The 18,692-nt window shown below is 36.0% G+C and overlaps 1 protein-coding gene across 1 annotated transcript in view; it reads left to right on the top strand.

The window, feature by feature from the left end:
* Positions 1–2,171: 2,171 nt before the first annotated feature.
* LOC141390820 (protein toll-like) overlaps positions 2,172–18,692 on the top strand; it is a 388,884-nt gene continuing 372,363 nt past the window's right edge. Inside the window, exon 1 of the mRNA XM_073963779.1 lies at positions 2,172–3,178. The gene's annotated coding sequence lies outside the window, so the exon portion shown is untranslated. The remainder of the gene's footprint in view (positions 3,179–18,692) is intronic.

Here is an 18,692-nt window from a genome sequence, read left to right as displayed (position 1 = left end):
GTCCATTTCACCCGCTAAATATTTCACGATCATCGCCAATAAAAATAGGGATCTATTCTGTTATGAACCCGACCTCCATAAAAAATTTCGTGACGATCGGTCCATAATTGCGGCCTGGAGTTTGATTACAATTTATAATGGACAGACGGACGGACACACATCTCAAAATCGCTTTATCTCGTCGAGATATGAAGATTGGTATACCACATTGGGGGTCTCCGAAGAATATTTCGCGGTGTTACATGATTTTTAACAAAACAAACTTATAATACCATTTCCACATAGTGCACTATAGGTCAAACAGGCCATTTTACTGGCCAAAAGTCAGATTTCGCACTTTGTATTTTCACTTATTTTGTGTTACTTTCTTGTAAGAAGCACTTCAAATATAATAAAAATAAATTTTGCTTTTGTATGAGAAATTATACCGTTACATAGCAGCTGCCAAATATGTATTATCCAAATATCTTTAAAAATTGTTAACGAAATATGTTTACTTGTATACGTTCAGGGTGAAACAAAATCACAATATTAACATAAGTAACGATTTGATTAGAAAGTATTCGATATCTATTTATCAAAAATGCTCTCCTATCTTCATTTATGTGTATAAATAGTTATTAAATGGGTGTTAACTTTGAATTTTCGAAGAAAGTAGAACATTTTGAGGTTATGTACGCTTTTAAAGTCTCGGCAACGTTCGGCAATGAAAGTGGAAATTGAAATTGGTTCATTAACTCGTGCCGAATGCAGAAAATTTTATGTGATTTTGCGTAAATTTGCTCGACAAGAATTATACAACTTTTTTTATGTTACCATAATATTGATTTTTTGAAGTCAGGGTTAAACCTCTTACCAAATAATGTTAGCCAAATTGGAGTCTACAGCATTCTGCTGTGTTCTAAAGTCAAATTATTTACAAAGCTTTTATAAATATATACAGTTATAGTCAATATATGTCTCATCATATTGTCGGATTTTCAAGGTAATAATTTTAAGGCATATTCACATTAAAACTAAAACGAAACACAACAAAAAAGCTTCTGAACTTATCGGACGTCGATGCCTTCAATTCTGTAGACAAATAACAGACCTTCCAGTTTTTGTCCCCAAAGGGTTAAGGTACCAGTTGTGTATTTGGTTCATAAAGGGTTAATTTTTTGGGCCACGTTAATCCAATTTTCTCCCTGAATCTAAAAACGCTATATTAACTTAAACCAAATACTTGTTTTAACTTTAAGACTTTTGGCCACTAAAATGGCCCGTTTGACCTATAGTGTAGTGGTGTAGGGTATAATTATTCCATTTTTGTTACTTGTTTTACTTGTTTCATTCTATTATAAATGCAGACCTTTTTAAATCGACGACTCCACAGTATTTTGTTTTAACAGACAATAATTTGGAACATGAACGTTTGCCCTATCAAATGCCACAGATTTGGCCAAAATAAAACAACAACAATAAGAACGTAACAGATTTTCATTTCCAACAAATCCATATCGTTAGTTACAAAAGATTTCCAGACGATGACCTTTTGATTTGACGTAATAGACAACAACAAAACCAACAACAACAGCAGACAAAACAAAAGAAACAAGTAAGCACGTGTCTTCCTGTAAACGAACAACAAACGTTTTGAAAAATAAAACACAAGTCAATACTAAATACAGTCGAGACGACAATAACAACAACAAAAGATACCGAAACAAACCAATTATTTTACTCTATAAAATCCAACCAACAAGTCGTAATAGTGAAAATGTAAAACGAAAGAATGAGTAATATAAGAAAATTTATAGCATGCTAGAAATTTCATTCTCCTCAGACAACAAAATGCCGGTAAACAGCTGTGATTTGATTTAAAACTCATTTTGGATTCCAATTTTGGAATTGTAATGAGAAATAGAGAATAAATCGAACCAGAAAGTGGGAGAATGATATAATGAGAGCTGCGTATATGTGAGAGAAAACCATGCTAGTCTCTGAGTAACAAGTGTATTGAGTTTTAACATTTCCCTTTTTGTCCTTTTGTGATGGCATTTCTTTCGTTTTTTCGTGTTGCTGCCTTTTGCTCAGCCATACTGCTATGCTTTGAGTTTATCATGTATGTTCGTGTATATGATTGCCCAGCACATTACTGGCATACCGTCTCGTTCGTATGTTTCCACTTGACAAAGTGAGTGGCGGCAGGCAGTCAACCAACCAACAGTATTGCCTTTATCACAGCCACACGATGATTGTGGCACTCTGGCTTGGTCTTGTACAAGCGAGTTTTAGTTATCTATGAGACGTCGACGCGGTCGTGCATAGAGGCGGATTAAATTCGATTCTGGTTTCTTCTCCAATTGAGCCCGCAAATCATATGTATGTGTCAGTGTGTGTGAGGGGTTTTAAACTCGACAACAAGTTTTTGAGTCGTTGTGTAAACGAATGAGTGTGTTTGGAAGAAATTAAAAATAACAAAACAATACAAAATTGTATTTAAAAATATTAAGCTTTGCTTTTTGCCAAACGAAATACCAAGAAAAAAGTAAACAAAAAGCAACTTAAAAAGAGTGCGAGAGTAAACGATTTTACAAAGTAAATAAAGGTTATATGCCACAAATTACAATAAGAAATCGGAAAACCCCCAAACAAATTTAAGGCCAGCATAATAAAACTGGCTTTAAAATATTGAACAAATCACCTTCAGGTGAATGTCTGTCGTCGTTACGCGTACGTGTGTGTCATAAGTGTGACTTTGTGTGCGTCTGTATGTGTAATACAATTGTTTAAAAACCTATTTTTTTTTCTGTGCCACTCTTCCCTCCTCTAACAAAAATACGTATTAAAGTATTGGATTGAATCTTCAAAACAAAAGAGAAAGAAAAAGAAGTACCCTGTTGAATTTTAATGTTTAACAAATACAACAAAATATAATTATTAAATAAAAAGAAATCAAATAATAACACCAAAAGTTCTTCTTATCTATAATTAAGAAAATAATAATTAAAAAATATTATTCCAATAATTATCAATTCTGAGAAATTCAATCAATGTTTAAAGCCCAGTCTTCGCAGTTTGTCTAATGAAAGATTTTAAGTGAAGCAAAACAGTTCTTTTGAATCATCATCACTTTGCAAAATCGGATGTCTCTCTAACCCGTCTGTTGAACCAGTTGCCGCTTAATTTTCATACGGTAATTTTAAGCTGTTTTTAACGTTTATTTCTCAACGAATTTTGAAAAAAGAAATAAAACAAGAACGAAAATAGAGTGACAACAACAATACGAAATGAAATTTGCAAATTTTATTTTAGTATTTCCTTTTCCAATCGCTGTTTTGTGTGTTCAAGTTTTCTCAACAATTGTTGTTGTAATATTTAACAGTGGTTTCTATTTATTTCGCCAATATCCAAAAGAGTATTGATAATTCTCCGATGTTATTCATGTGTGTGATGCAAATAATTACAAAATATTTGTGGTTTTTATTGTTGTTGCAATTGCATTTTTAAAGTGTATAATAAAGTGTGTAATTTTTACTAAATCTGCAGCTAACCATATAGATTAAAAATAAAAAAGAAAATAAAAGAGTGCGAGGGTAAACGAGTAAACGAGCTATAATTATATGCCATATCGACTGCGGTTAACCTTGTATTTTGCGCCATTGTCCAGATGAAAATAAGAAAGGAATTAAATCACATTAATCTTGCGTTGTAATCTCAATTGTTTAATGCGTGATGCTTTGACCTTCGTGAAGAAATAAATTTCTTTTCAAAACTAGAATCGGCTTTTACATTACCACACAACACATACTGAAAATGTACCTATTTGACAGAGGAACACAGGGCGAGGTTTTAGCAATAACAATTAGAACAAGTAAAAGTCATTACGTTCGGCCGGGCCGACCTTATTATACCCTCTGCCATAAAATATTTTGAACTAAAATGGAATAATTAGTTCCCTGTGTGGTTGAAAAATTGTTAGACCGCGGATACCCCAAATGCCTAAATTAGGTAAAGAGTGTCTAAAAATTTCTTCAATCTGTTGGTACCTTTATGTGGGGGATATACCAAAACGATTTTTGGTGGATGAGTTTCGGGACCTCAGAGAACTTCAAACGTTAAATTACAGCTAGTTCACTTAAAAACTGTAGTACCGTTCTATAGGGGCTATATAAAAAAATTGACCTATGTGAACGATTTTAGGTGGATACCACTGAAAACCAAATTTCAGCCAGTTCGGTCAAAAATCGTAGCTAAAATCCTGAAAATACCGAAAATCGGGGGTACCGTGGTATAGAGAATATACCAAAATATGGATCTATGTTGACGATTTTGGTGGAGAAGTTTCGTGACTGCTGAAAACCTCAAGTGTAGTTCGGTTAAAAATTTTACCTAAAATCCTCAAAATACCGAAAATCGGGTGCTACCGTTCAAAACATGAATCTATGTTAACGATTTTTGGCGTGGATGATTCAGAACCACTGAGAACTTCAAATGTCAGGCAGTTCGGTCAAAAAATTTAGCTAAAATCCCCAAAATATCTTAAATCCGGAGCTACCGTTGCATGGTGACTATACCAAAATGTCGACCTATCTTGGTAATTTTTAGTGGAGAAGTTTTTTGGTCATTGGAAACATCAAATGTCAAATATCAGCAAATATGGTAAAAAATGTGCCTAAAAGACCCAAAATCGGGTGCTACCGTTATATAAGCGCTATTCCAAAACATGAATCTATGTTAACGATGTTTTGGCGTGGATGATTCAGAACCACTGAGAACTTCAAATGTCAGGCAGTTCGGTCAAAAAATTTAGCTAAAATCCCCAAAATATCTTAAATCCGGAGCTACCGTTGCATGGTGACTATACCAAAATGTCGACCTATCTTGGTAATTTTTAGTGGAGGAGTTTTTTGGTCATTGGAAACATCAAATGTCAAATATCAGCAAATATGATAAAAAATGTGCCTAAAAGACCCAAACGTGTAGCTATCTCGGCAATTTTTAGTAGAGACGTTTTTTTGTCTTTTGAAACTCAAATGTCTATTTTCTAATCCGGTAAGAAAATATTGCTAAAAGCCTGAAAATACTTTAAATCCGGAGGTACAGTTATATGGAGCCTATACCAAAACGTGGACCTATCTCAACCATTTTGGAAGCTCTTGCTCTTGTTTGACCTCTTGAAACTCGAAGTGCCAAATTGGAGTCAATTTGGGCTGAAAATCTAGCTAAAATTCTCAAAATACCTTAAATCGGGAGAACTTTTTAGGTCATTGGCCGCCTCAAATATGAAATTTCTGCTAATCCGGTTAGAAAATGTAGCTAAAAGCCTCAAAATACTTTAAATCGGGAGGTACCTATCTCCATAATTTTTAATGCTGAAGTTTTTTGACATCTTGAAAATCCAAGTGCCAAATTTGAGTCAATTTGGGTGAAAATGTAGCTAAAATTCTTGAAATACCTTAAATCGGGAGTTAACGTTATATGGGGACCTATCTTAAAAATTTTTAGTGGATAACCTTAAATGTCATTGGGAACTATAAATGTCAAATTTTAGTTAGTTCGGTCAAAAAATGTAGCTAAAATCCTCACAATACCTTAAGTCGGGTAATAGTACCGGATTTAATAAAGCTAGTGGGTTTTAAATGCCAATTCCATTGTGTATACGTCAAACAAATCCTCATAAAGAAACTTAACCCAACAAAAACCGTTAATATAAGCATGCCTTAATACCGTTATGTGGGGCTATACCAAAACATGCCTATGCAAAAAAGATACTCGGATGCAAAATTTTACCGTTCTATTTCAATTTTTGCGGACGCTAGAGTGATTACAACAGACGAATATACGGACGGACAGACGGATATGGCTAGATCGTCTTAGCTATTTATCCTGATCAAGAATATATGACGCGCTCAGTGCCAAAACGGCCTAACCCACATGTTCAAAAAAATCGAACTGACTATCAAATACCTAACCGGAACATTTTGAAATAAATACTAAAAAAACTCCCTATTGCATTATATAGCTCAAGAATATACATACTTTATATTCTTATCAGTGAGGTCCATCCATCTGGCTGCCTGATGCGCATTATAACCTTGGAGCGATTTTGCGATTTTGTCCAAACTTTGCACGTCGTAACATTTTGTCCAAACTTAGATCAAGTTCGAAGATGGACTATATCGTCCCACTCCTTCGAATACTTCCTTATAGAAGTGATGGTACCCACAATAACTCTCGAAGGGAAAAATCGATTCAGTCAAAACTACATATGTGAACCGTAAACTGCATATTCTTGCAGACATAGAATACGTAAATGTATTGACTATATCGGCTAAATCCTTCGGGTACCTTCAATTCTAAATATAAAAATTCTTAAAAGTACAGTGCCTCATCGAAATATTGGTTTTAGACCCCAAGTATGTTTGGACGAAATGTGTTTCGGACAATTTGGAGTCGATCTAGCAATGTCCGTGTGTCTGTCTGGCTGGTGCGCACGATAACTCTCGAACGGATGCACAGATTTGGTCCAAAATTTGGCTTTCGTAATATTCAGTCTATATCGGTCCTCTCCTCTCATCAGGGGCAAGTCAACACTTCCTGAGAAAATAGCCTGAAATTTGCAAAAAAAAAAACCTATGACACTGTGTGTAGTGGTTGGAGCGCAAGATAACTCTCGAACGGATCTGCCGATTCGGTCCAACATTTAGCCTTCGTAATATTTTGTTCATGCTTAGTTTAAGTTCGAAGATAAGCCATATCGGTCCATTCCTTCAGGTACCTCCCCGCCAAAAGTTCGAAAATGTTCGGAAAAATTGTGCGCACAATACCTCTTGAAGGGAGTAACGGATTGGGTCCATACATTGCACATCGTGAAATTTCTACCACACTTAGATGGGGTCCAATATGGACTTAATCGGTTCACTCCTTCGGGTACTTCCCACACAAAATTTCTGAGAAGGTCAGTATAGGACCTGCTGTCAAATCGCCTTGATTTTTGTTGTATCAACTTGTATTCACTGCCCCATATTCGGTTGTACAAGCTTCATCAGAGGCAAGACCATACTTCCCAAGAAAATAGCCTGAAAGTTGCAAAAAAAAAAAAACACCCATGACACCGTGTGTAGCGGTTGGAACGCAAGATAACTCTCGAACGGATCTGCCGATTCGGTCCAAAATTTGGGCTTCGTAATATTGTGTGCAAACTTAGTTTAAGTATGAAGCTAAGCCATATCGGTACACTCCTTCAGGTACTTCCCCCACAAAAGCTCAAAAATGTTCGGAAAAATTGTGCGCACGATAACTCTTGATGGGAGAGACGGATTTGTTCCATACTTTATACATCATAATATATCTACCAGATATAGGTCAGGTCCGAAAATGGACTATATTTGTCCACTCCTTCGGGTACCTCCCACACAAAATTTGGGAAAAGTTCATTTCACGACCTGCTCTCGAATCAACTTAATTTTGTTGCAACTTACATTCGCTGCCTCCATTACGACGGTAAACGTTTTTTCAGGGGCAAGTCCATACTTCTTGAGAAAACAGCCCAAAAGGCGTAAAAAACCCCCATGGCAACATATGTATGTAGTATGCGGAGAGCACGATAACTCTCGAACTGATCAACCGATTTGGTCCAAACTTTGGCTTTTGTCATACTCTGTCCAAACTTTTTTTCAGTTCGAAGATGGGCAATACTGGTCCTCAACTTCCGGTAATTCCCCAAATATTTCAAAATTGTCACTTAAAATGTGTGCGCGACATCACTTGAACCGGGCAGCCAATTTGGTCCAAACTTTGGATATCTCAATATGTTGTCCAAATTTAATTTATCTTCTAAAATGGCCTATACGATGACCCACAGAAGTGACCAGTGGGTGCGATATCTATCGAAAAGATATGACTCCCAAAATAAGATCCCCTTCCATAACGGACTATGTCGGTCCATGTACCTCCTCCGTAATACTTTTGAACTTTAATCCTAATCCATATTTTTGTCGGCAAGTTGAAATGTCCAAAAGGGCCACAAATTTCTGAAAAGACCCTAAGCACACCAGTCCGTAGATGAACGTTTCAATTCACATTGGCTGAGGGTATATCTCTTTCGGCAAATCCGACTGATACTTTTTTACTTGGTATTCCATCAAATCAACAAGGTTTTCTTTAATTAAACATACTTAAATGACATTTACACCCATGTAGTTTTGTATGACAAATGCTTTAATACATTTTACGTCAAAGATTGAACAGTTTATCATGATAATAAAAACAAGTGTAATTGCCAGCTTAAATAAATATTTATTGATGACACATTTTAAACTAATATGATAACCCCTTGACATTTCTTCTTCCTAGTTGAAATTCATACATACATTCCATTGTTTTGCTTTATGTATTCCACTCCACTGCTCCTCACTCTCACACTTTACAAAATAAAGCGTCTTTTGAGAATTAGTGCCAGTCAATTGATTTTTTACAGTGCTTTCTTCAATCGTTGTTTGGATTGCTGTTCGTTCGTTCATATGGAAATGTATAAAGCTCCCGTTAAAGCAAATGACATTTGCTTTGAAGTGATTATTTTCTGTGTTTCTTTTTCAATGCTCTCGTGTAGAGAAATGAACTTTTTGTGTTGAATTGTGAAACCTGTTTTTTGCATTGTTTATTTTAATTTGTGTGGTTTTATTTATTTATTTTGCGTTTTAAAATATTTGTGTTATTATTGCTTTTGTTGTTGTTATTATTGTATAGTTTAAATCTCTTGTTTATTAAAACCGCGCTTTTTTCATCTACTCTGAGGGTTTGTTTCTTCTCTTGTTGATTTCTACCTCTCTCTCAATGGTTATCGTTTGTTGTCGCTTTTTGTTGTTAGCTGTCAATTATCGTTATACGCCATTTCCCCACTTTTTTGTTTTCGCATATTCTTCTGTTTTCGTCGTTCACCAATTTGACGATTGATGGGGTTTTTTGTTTATTCTTTATTTCATATATTGTTGTGTGGTTTTTGTTAACAAGTGTTTAACTGTTGTTAGTGGCTTTAAAAGCGGGTATACACCATCATTCAAAACTGACAGTCAACGAACTTTTATGTTCTGGCAGATAAAAACTTATGTTTAGCTAAAAATGATTGAAATACAATATATAAAGCATTATTTAGAGATTACTAAAGTACAGTCGGACCTCGATTATACGTTATGGTCGGGACCGGAGGCATTACGGATAATCGATTTTCCCGGATAATGGAGGCAATATTTTATGAGATTTTGAATATACTTTTTAGTAAAAATGGCATAGTATTGTACAACAATAATAAAATCTGCAGCTTTTATTATATTTGTTAAGGTAATCCACCAAATTTTAGAAGGATACATAATATCATCATCAGTAGATTCGTCTGAATAAACTATGCCCCATGGTTTTTGTGATACCATAATACACAAATTGTGCATTACGACTGAATTTCCAGTTTTCTTTTGTTTACCTTTTGTTTGCATAATCAATATAATTGGAAAGTGTGCCTTTACTCCCGGATAAGGAAGTTTATAACGAACAAGTAAAAAAAGTATCAGTCAGCTTGGCCGACAGAGATATACCCTCAGCCTGTGTATATTGAAACAATTTTTTTCTCAAAAAACTTATGTATTTAGAGGGTTTTAAAAATTTTGGGCATATGAAACGACAAAAATGTTGATTAGGATTAAAGAGCAAAAGTTTTGCGGAGGAAATATTTAAAGGAATGGATCGACATTGACTATTATGGAAGTGGATCTCCAGCCACAACATATGGTGCCATAGGGGATTTTTACACCCTTCGGGCTGTTTGCTCAAGAAGTGTGGATTTGTCCCTGAAAAAAACTTTTACCATCGTAATTGTGGCGGCGAATGCAAGTTGCTTCAACAAAAATCAAAGTGATTAGATAGCAGGTCTTAAAGTGAACTTATCCGAAATTTTGTTTGGGAGGTACTGGATGAAGTGGACAAATATAGTCCATATTTGAACCAGATCTATATCTGGTAGATATATTAGGATGTGTAAAGTATGGACCAATTTGGCCACTCCCTTCAAAAGTTACCGTACGAACAAATTTTCCAAAAATTTTTGAACTTTTTGGGGGAGGTACTGAAGGAGTGGACCGATATGGCTTATCTTCAAACTTAAACTATGTTTGGACAAAATATTACTAATGCCAAATTTTGGACCGAATCGGCAGATCGTTCGAGAGTTATGTTGCGCTCCATCCACTACACACGGTGTTAAAGGGCCTTTTTGCGTCTTTCAGGCTCTTTTCTCAGGAAGTATGGACTTGCCCCTGATGAAACTTGTACCGTCGTATGGGGGTGAATGAATACAAGTTGTTGCAACAAAAATCAAAGCGATTCGAGAGCAGGTCCTAATCTGAACATAACCAAAATTTTGTGTGGTAGGTACCCGAAGGAGTGGACTGATTGAGTCCATTTTGGAACTTCATCTAAGTTTAGTAGAAATTTCAGGATGTGCAAAGTATGGGTCAAATCGGTTACTTCCTTCAAGAGTTATCGTGCGCACAAATTTTCCGAACATTTTCGAACTTTTGTGGGGGAGGTACCGGAAGGAGTGGACCGATATAGCCCATCTTCGAACTTAAACTAAGTTTGGACAAAATATTACGAAACCCAAATTTTGGATTGAATCGGTTGATCCGGTCGAGAGTTATCGTGCGCTCCAGCCAGCCAGACAGGCAGACAGACAGACAGACGGACGGACATTGCTTAATCGACTCCAAATTGTCTGAAACACATTTCGTCCAAACATACTTGGGGTCTAAAACCATTATTTCGATGAGGCACATTTTGCCCGTATGAAAGTGTATATACCCTCGTTAGCATAAATGCTGAGGGTATAAAAAAAAGGGAATAGGGAAAAGACCAACATTTCTTTTCTATCCCGGATAATGGAGGTTCCCGGATAATCGATTCACGGATAATCGAAGTTCAACTGTAATTATTCAGATAGACTTTGATAATAACGAAATAGCCCTCCATGACTGTCACTTTTGTTGGTCAATGTGTGCTATGCTTTAATGTCTGGTAACTAGTTTATTTTTGTTTTTTTTTTTTACATCACACATTTTCAATTATTATTTCTTTTTTTGTTTTTAATTAAAGCATCCAAATATTGATAAGGTCTGGTATTTAAAATTAATCCGTTCATGATTACCCGCCTTTCTGTCTGCGTTGAGTGATAAAGCAAATAGCTTTACTCCCCATTCCATGGTGGGGAATATGAACAAATAGATTTAATCCACCAGAAGAAATGTGAGGAAAATCCATTCTTGACTGTTGCAACAACACTATTTCTTAAAATATTGCTGCTAATTTAATGCAAATTTCCTGCACAAAATTGTCCTCGTAGTTATTTATCAGTTTGAAGTGGCATAAATAACCATTGAGCTTAATATTATTTTATCAGCCTTCAATGCGGGTTTAGTATGCAGATGAACGATGGAAAACAACATTGTATTTTTAAATTAATTTATTGTTGTTTCTGTAGCAGTATATTATATGCTTGTGTGGTCGTTTCTGTTTAATCTGATTCTGGTTCAATCTCGAGGTCTTAAAATATGGTTGCATCCACAAGGCTTCTGCAGTTAGTCGTGTAGATTTGACTGGACAGCGGTATATTGCGCTGTACTAGCCGCATGCAAAACATATGGTTTATACGTCGTAAACTTGTCCAATAGGAAGTGAGGCGCTTGCACCATCCATAAGGATGTTTAGGCAAGACTTCTCTAATCTGTCGAGAAAAATGTATCTCTTTGGTTGCGGTAGAGAGGGGAATGTATCCCAAGGACGACACTCGATTATTGTACCCTCAGCCTTTAGGCTAACGAGGGTATGTATATACACTTTGATACGACCAAAAATGTGTCGCATCGAAAGATCGGGTTTGGACCCCAAGTATGTTTGGACGAAATTAGTTTCAGACAATTTGGAGGCCATTGAGCTATGTCCGTCTGTCTGTCTGGCTGGCTATATACACTTTGATACGACCAAAAACCCTTGTGTTTCGGCCAGCGGCTGCCAACCTAGCATCAAATCTATGCTTCTACGTAGGTTTGTATGCTGCTACAACAACAACAACAACCAAAAATGTGTCGCATCCAAAGAACGGTTTTATATCCCAAGTATGTTTGGACCAAATTCATTTCAGACAAATTGGTGGCGATTTAGCCATGTCCGTCTGTCTGGCTGGCTGGTGCGCACGATAACGCTCGAACGGATCATTTTGCCCAAACTTATTTTATGTTCGAAGATGGGCTATATCGGTCCACTCCATCGGATATCTCCCCCACAAAAGTTCAAAAATTTCTGTAAAATGGTGTGAATGATAACTCACGAAGGGAACAATCGATTTGGCCCATCATATTATTCCCTCCAGATATACATATATCGGGTTTGAATATGGACTATATGGATCCAATCCTCCTACACAAAATTCGGAAAAAGTGAAGTTTAGGATTTCCTCGCGGATCGTTTTGAAATTTCTTCAGCAGGTTGTGCTTGCAGCACTCTTTACAACGGTACAAGTCCATACTTCCTGAGATAATGGCCTAAAAGCTCCATGAAACCCGGACGGCAACAACTAAAATGGAAAATCCGCAAGATAAATTTCGCAAGGTCTTTCTGATTGGTCCAATTTTTACACATCGTATTACTTAATCCATTCATATATCAGGTTGGAATATGGCCTATATCGGTCCCGTCTTTCGGGCACCTCCGACTCAAAATTTGGGGAAAATTCGTCTCAGATCTATTTGTAATTTTTATACCCTGCACCACTATGTGGAAAGGTATTTTGGTATTACGCCAAATATTACTCGGAGACCCCCAATGTGGTATACCAATCTTCATATCTCGACGGTATAAAGAGATGTTGAGATGTGTGTCCGTCCCTCCGTCTGTCTATTATAAATTGTAATCAAACTTCAGGCCGCAATTATGCACCGATTGTCACGAAATTTTGTATGGAGGTTGGGTTCAGACCAGAATAGATCCCTACTTTTATTGGCGCTGATCGTGAAATATTTAGGGGGTGAAATGGACCAAAAACATAATTTTTATCCGATTTTGTAGCTGCTCTGTAGGTCGCAATAATAGTCCGATCAACGCGAAATTTTAAATATTGTAAGAGTATATGACAAAAAGTAGCTTGCAATTTGAGATGCCGATCAGATAATATTTAGAGGGCTAAATGGACCAAAACATTTGTGTGAAAATTGTGAAAATTTTTAATATTCAGCTTATATCTTTATTCCTGGAAGAGACATTACGTGCAAGTAAGCTATACTTGGAAGAGGAACGCTTGGTCTTTCTATTGATGTCAATTGTGTTAGTGCACATGATAAGATAACAGAATTACAGCCTAATATACCCAGTTACTTGTTTTTAGTTGAAATCATAAACACGCTAGAAGTCACAATTATAGCTCAATAATCACGAAATTGTGCAAGAGGTAAGAATTTAGGTCGAAGAAGAGGCCTACAATTTTGAGTGATGATCTGATATTATTTAGCGGGTGAAATGGACCATTACTTTTGTATGAAAAATAGAAAAAATATGTTTGATCTATATTTTATTTCCTTGAGGGCATATACCGGCAAAGTAGACTACATATAGAAAACGAACTACTGATGCAAATTGCAATAACGTGTCTCCTAGATAACGGGCCTATATTAGGCACATATAATGGATTTTGTGTAGAGAACCACATTTTTCCATTCCCGGTTTCAGTCATGTAAAACTCCCTGAAAGTGGTGTCTTAGAACACGCCGTTCGGACTCGGAGATAATATGTAGGGTCCCATATCATTGAGCGAATATGGATCGGGGTACACTCACTCAATGATATAAGAGAAGTCTCCCTTTTCCCTTCTGGGATGTTTGTGAAATAACTATTATATTATTGGCTTGGTACGGTGCTAGAATCCACAAAGTTATTTCTTAAAATTAAGAAATTTTGATTCGTGGAAAGCGAATTCGCAGGGGTAAAGGTGTAGGGTATCACATAGTCGGCCCCGTCCGACTATAGCTTACTTGTTTTTGCAGAAGGTTGTTTTCACGATCCCTATTACAACGGTGTAATTTTTTCCGCTGTAAGCCTTACTTCTGAGATAGTGGCCCAAAACCTTAAAAAAAACCCTGCCTGCACATATTTAAATAGATAGCGTGCAAGATAACTCTCAACATATTCAAACATTTGTACCAAAATTAGTTTAACGTAAATTAATATTTCGAGTTCCCTCTGAATCAGAAGTTTGCATATTAAAATGATTTGGTATAGCCCCACATTACCGTAGGTAATTTTGAAGCAAACTCGTGATAAAAAACTATTGTATTTATATACAGCATAATTATTATGTTTTCTTTATTTTGGTCGTAGGCTTACGGTATATCTCCGTCAGCACAGCTGACTGTTACTTTCTTACGTGTTACTCATGGCATCAGCAACTAGGTACATGTGTTTGAATTCTGTGCAATCCCGCCTAAAATGATTGTGGATCTAGGGGTTCTCTCTTGTAGCGTGGGAGCTCTCTCTCTAGATTATGAAAACCCTGACTGTCACGGTTGTGGGTCTTATCCACAATATAATGATGATGAAGGTGCCTCCAACGGTAAGACTAGCAGGAATTGCAGCGATACAAGTGTAGATTTCTCTCATACAATTTCAATTCAGGCCCAGTAAAGATGTAGGCGACTGCACCCTCTAGACCTTAACTGATCTAAAAACACACCATTTGTATTATCAAATTGCTTATTCTCTGGGTTATGGAGACTCTTCTGATGTGCCTGGTCAAGGGATAACCGTTAAAGAATAACTAAAAATCCGACTGATACAGATTTGCCGAAAGAAAGCTAGCCTCGGCCCATGATGGAAACAAATAACATATAATAAGAATAAGTTGGCGCTGCGAATTACTTGCCACTGAAAAAAAAACTGCTACCGCAATTTGGGCCATGATAACCAATAAAAATTAAAGCTATCTGTGGCAATCCAATAAGCTGTAAATTTGCAAAAAAAAAATATATTTAAAATTTTGTGTAGCAGGTACCCATAGAAGTGGGTCGTATTCGAACCAGATCTATCTATCTCTGAAAGCAAAATTACGATGTGCATTATTTGGACCAAATCAGGATTTTGTGGGTGATATACGGTATACGAAAGAGGGGAACGGAATACGAAGAAGTGGAACAATATGCCTCATCTTCAAACCTATTCTAAGTTTACTCCAAATATGACATCCCATATGTCTGAAGAGCCTTTACCGAAGGCGAAACATGCATGTCACATAGTGGTGGGTGTGTGGGTTCGAATCGTCGGCTTTCCTTTTTCACTTGCATTATAGATCATAAAGTTAATACTAAAAAAATGATCTTCGCCTAAAAAGGCAAACTTTTCAAATAAATGAAATTAATTTTATTTCCTTTCCACCTTTTTAGGAGGAGATATTTTATGACCACGGATATCCCAAATGCATAAATTAGGTCACAAAATGTACCTGAAACTGTCTTTAATCGGGCAGCTCCGTTATACGCGCCCTATATCAAAGTGTGGTTCGATGTTTACAGAGAAGGGAGGTTTTGTGGCCACTGGGAACCTAAAATGTCAAATTGCGGATAGTTCGGTCAACACATTTAGCTTGGGGAGTTAAATATCTTAAATCGGCTATACAAAAATATGGACCTACATGTACATTGACAAAATTTGGTGGGGAAGTTTTGTGACCATTGGGAATCTCAAATGTGATAAAAAATTGTTGCTAAGATCCTCTAACTACTGCAAATCGCGAGGTAGGTTCCGTAATATTGGGGCTTTACCAAAACATGGACCTATATTAAAAAATATTTGGTGGAATCGGGACCATTTTTGGTAGGGAAGTTTTGTGACTACTGTGACTTTCAAATATCAAATTACAGGTTCTTCGGTCAAAAATTTAGCTAAAATCGTAATAATACCGAAAATCGGGAGGTATCGTTATATGGGGTCTATACCAAATCATGGGATTTGGAAACCTCAAATGTCAAATTACAGGTAGTTTCGTCAAAAAATGAAGTTTAAGTCTTGAGAATACCGAAAATCGGCAATTACCGTTATATGGGGGTCTATACCAAAACTGTCTATACCAAAACTGAACCGGATTATGGAAAAATGCACTTGGGTGCAAAAATATAGTGTTCTAGTTAAATTTTTGTAGACGCTAGAGTGATAACAATAGACGGGCATGACTAGATCGACTCAGAATTTTATCCTGATCAAGAATATATTTACCTTATAGAATTGTAAACCATTATTACAAATGCGTTGAACCAAACCTCCGTTGTTGTATTAGAATGGCTACATATATCGATCCTAAATTAAAACGGTCTAAAAAATAATCGGGTACCATCACAGGTAAAGACTAAACATTATTCGTGCATTTTGTTAAACAACGAATAACTCAACCGAACGAACGCACGGTGTTGCATTTCTTGTACATGTGCTTCTGTTAGTCTTCGCTATATTAATGAGCATAGGGAATGTGTTTCTATGTCCATTGCTGGTCTAAAACCATTACTTCTATTAGGTACATTGCCCTTAACTATTACGCTGTGGGTATAAAAATAGCGTTAAATTTAAAATTAGTTTGACCGCACTGAAAGATTAAACTGCAAGAAAAAACTATTTCAGCATTAAATTAGCTTTTATACAATTTTTGCTTTTCACGCTTAGCTATTAAAACTTCAAAAATATTTCGAGCATTATGTCAAAAACATCCACCTCCCCCATCCTTAACATATTTTAGCCTAATAGGACTCGAATGACTAATGCTATTTTTTTCTTCTTTCTTCGGCGAAGCTTAACATGGCAAGTTTCCTTGTTTTCTGTTCGAAAAATGTCCCTTCATTTAATTCAAGTGTCAGTGAAGTGTAGCAAAGTATAAAATTACTTCCGTAACTTTTGCTAGACCGACCTACCGACTTACATCTCAACAATATGCAAAGTAGGTGGGTTGGTTGGTTGGTTGGTTTGTGCACAAAAAGGAATTGAAGAAGAAAACGTTAAATATATGTTCTACAATGTCAAATACAATTTAAAAAAAAGGTTTTTAAAGAAATTCAAGCAAAATAAGAAAATTTGGGCAAGGGAAGTTTTAGATTCCCCTCTAAAGTAAAAAATTCTAGTCATGTTAATTTCCATTCACATATAATAAAAATATATTTTCAGTGTATCTAACCTCATATGAGTTTTCTTATGGCTGAAGTATTATTTACATATTAAATTTACACCAACCAACATTTACCTCATCCTCTTGGTTACGGCCAGAATGCTAGTGATTCATCACATAACCAAGACGGTTGTAGCGGTGTGTTCAAATGTCTTAACGGCACCGTTGCAAATGCTGGTAATACACCGTTTATATTTCATGACATTTTAATGCAGTGACTTGTGAAAAATAAAAAAGGCGAAGGGAAAAGAAAAATATGTTAACCCGTCTCAAGTAATGCTACATGACCTTAATTTGCCTTGGCAAATAATCTAGAGATGAGGTGCTATGCAACGTAAATGTAATAGGCATAATAAAATTAAAAAGGTCATTGTTTTTAAAATTCTTTTGAAGGGAAGAGCTTAAGATGTTTGGGCTGCATAAAAGAAAGATTTTCCAAGAAGTTGAAAATTGAAGATTTTGTCCTACAAAACTTTATAACTGTTCGAAATTTCAATTGTTCTTGGTTGCTTGTAGTGAATATCGCACTGATTTTTTTTTAGAATTCATCAAAATGCGATTTTAAAGATTCATATACTTACTTGCAGAACATAGGATGAACTATGGAAAAATTGTCATTCCACTCTTTTTGTTGCTTTACTTCTCCAATGTGGAATACCGAATTTTTTCAATCTTGCAGTTTTGTTTGTTCCATCGAAGCCTTGGCCATGCGGCCCGTATTTATACGCCTTTTTAGCGGGTTCATCATTCCTCATTCTTATTATGTTTAACTGTACTGATTTCGTTGTATGAAGATACAGCTCGTGGTTCATACGACGCACAGTGGTTCAGAATCGTTTTTCCTGTTCAAAACTCTGTAACTTTTGAACGGATAGAGATATTTTCATAATTGGACAGATACTATAATCAGCTTTTCGATATATTAAAAACATTCGAATTCGATCTAGTAGTTGCAGAGGAATTCAAGGTCAGAGATAAAATTTGAGTTTTTTTCATATTTTGCATCATCAAGATTTTTTTGTCGTAATTTGTGTTTTCTTTTCATATTTGTTGTGGTTTTATGGTATTCCTTATGTTGGGGTAGGTGCTTGGAGGATGAGCGCAATGGAGTAGTTATGTTTCTTGTCTTTTTAGTTAGACCTGGTCACGTGTAGTATTTGTCAATGCTCATAATATTATACGTGACATTTATACCAAAGTTATGTGGCAAGTGTATATGAGAATTATATACGATCAAATCAAAAATTTCAGTGACAGGTTATCTGGGCTGACAATAGTTTTTGTAAAAATTCTAGACTATGATAGTTCCTACCATACTTATTGCCAATGATTTTTACAATATTGAGGAATTTCGCAAGTTGTTTTTGTTTTGTATGTTTGGAGCAAACTATAGTATTTTGGGATTTGCAATTGCAATGCTTGAACAAAACAAATGAATTGTTGGAACAAAAATAGATATTGTTGTTCC

This window comes from Musca autumnalis, unplaced genomic scaffold (assembly GCF_047663935.1).
Source record: "Musca autumnalis isolate F117 unplaced genomic scaffold, ASM4766393v1 scaffold_1, whole genome shotgun sequence".
Lineage (NCBI taxonomy): Eukaryota > Metazoa > Arthropoda > Insecta > Diptera > Muscidae > Musca > Musca autumnalis.
This window is presented reverse-complemented; position numbering and strand designations above follow the sequence as displayed.